Genomic DNA, 2,525 nt, shown 5'->3' on the forward strand with positions numbered 1-2,525 from the left:
CCAAAAATACATATACAAAAATACACATAGAATAATTAAATTTGTATTAAAATTAATATACAAAATGCACACATACAATAAGGTAAATTTGTATTGAAAAAAAACGCAAAATACAAATAAAACTGTGTAAATTTGTTTCAAAATATATATACGAATACACATAAAATAACGTAGATTTCTATAGAAATATATATACAAAGTACACATGAAATTATGTAAATATGTATAAAAATATATATATAAACTACATATTAAGTAATGTAAATTCTTGTCAAAATAAATAAACAAAATATCATGAAAAGAATGTGTATTTGTATGAAAATAAATAATAGATAATAAATTTGTATGAAATATATATGCAAGATACACATTAAATAATGTAAATATGTATAAAAAAATATATATACAAAAAACAAATAGAATAATGTAAAATCGTATCAAAATAAATACACCGAATATTAATAAAATAATGTATATTTCTATGAAAATAAAGATGCAAAACTCCCATCAAATAGCGCATTTCTTATAAAAATATATATACCAAAATACACATAAAATATTTAAATTTGTTTTGAAATAAATATACAAAATGCACATACAATAAGGTAAACTTCTATTGAAAGAGATATGCAAAAATACATATAAAACAATGTAAATTTGTTTCAAAATATATATACGACTACACATAAAATAACGTAGATTTCTATAAAAAATATATATACAAAATACACATAAAACTAGGTAAATACGTATAAAAAAATGTAAACAAAATACACATAAAATAATATATATTCGAAACAAAATAAATAAACAAAATATCAATAAAAGAATGTGTATTTGTATAAATATAAATGTACAAAATACACATACAAAATAAACATAAAATAAGGTAAATTTGTAATGAAATATATGTACAAAATACACATAAAATAATGTAAATTTATATGAAAATATATATACAAATACACATAAAATACCATGAATTTGCATAAAATTATATATTGAAAATAAATATTAAATAATGTAAATGCGTATAAAAATATATATAAAAATTACATATAAAATAATGTAAATTCGTATCAATATAAATCAACAAAATAGCAATAAAATAATATATATTTGAATGAAAATAGATTTACAAAATAAACATAACATAACTAAAATTTGTATTGAAATATATACAAAAATACATAGAAATAATTTGAGTTTGTATGAAAATAGATATTCAAAATACACATAAAACTAGGTAAATTTCTTTTGAAATATATACACAAAATACCCATAAAATATTGTAAATTTGTGTCAAAATATATAAACAAATACACAAAAAATAACGTAAATTTGTATTAAAAATATATACAAAATACACATAAAATAATGTCAAATCGTATCAAAATGAATGAGCAGAATATCAATAAAATAACGTAAATTTGTATGAAAATAAAGATGCAAAATACCCATAAAATAAAGCATATTTTTAAAAAAACACATATAAAAAAATACATATAGAATAATTAAATTTGTATTAAAATTAATATACAAAATGTATATACAATAAGGTAAATTTGTATTGAAAAAATATGCAAAATACACATAAAAGTGTAAATTTGTTTAAAAATCTATATACGAATACACATAATATAACGTAGATTTCTATAGAAATATATATACAAAATACACATGAAATGATGTAAATACGTATAAAAATATATATACAAAAAACATATTAAATAATTTAAATTCTCGTCAAAATAAATAAACAAAATATCAATAAAAGAGTGTGTATTTGTATGAAAATAGATATACAAAATACTCATAAAATAACCTAAGTTTGTATAAAACTATATACAAAAATACACATAAATAATTTAAATTTGTATGAAAATAAATATACAAAATACACATAAAATTATTTTGTATATCTATTTTGTACAAATGTACGTTATTTTATGTGAATTTGTTTTCATTTCATACAAATTTACGTTATTATATGTGTATTTTGTACATGTATTTAAATACAAATTTAACTAATTATATGTGTATTTTGTATATCTATTTTCATTTAAATTTAAATTTATTTTTTTGTTTTTTTGTATATATTTTTATTCAAATTTTCGTAACCTTATAAAAATATATATACCAAAATACACATAAAATAGTTAAATTTGCATTGAAATAAATATACAAAATGCACATACAATAAGGTAAATTTGTATTGAAAGAGATATGCAAAAATACATATAAAACAATGTAAATTTGTTTCAAAATATATATACGAATACAAATAAAAAAACGTAGATTTTTATAAAAATATATATACAAAATACATATAAAATTAAGTAAATACGTATAAAAAAATTTATACAAAATTCACATAAAATAATGTAAATTCGAATTAAAATAAATAAACAAAATACCAATAAAAGAAAGTGTATTTGGATAAATCTAAATATACAAAATACACATACAAAATAAACATAAAATAAGGTAGATTTGTAATAAAATATATTTACAAATACACATAA

The sequence above is a fragment of the Eriocheir sinensis genome, unplaced genomic scaffold, assembly GCF_024679095.1.
Source record: "Eriocheir sinensis breed Jianghai 21 unplaced genomic scaffold, ASM2467909v1 Scaffold43, whole genome shotgun sequence".
NCBI lineage: Eukaryota > Metazoa > Arthropoda > Malacostraca > Decapoda > Varunidae > Eriocheir > Eriocheir sinensis.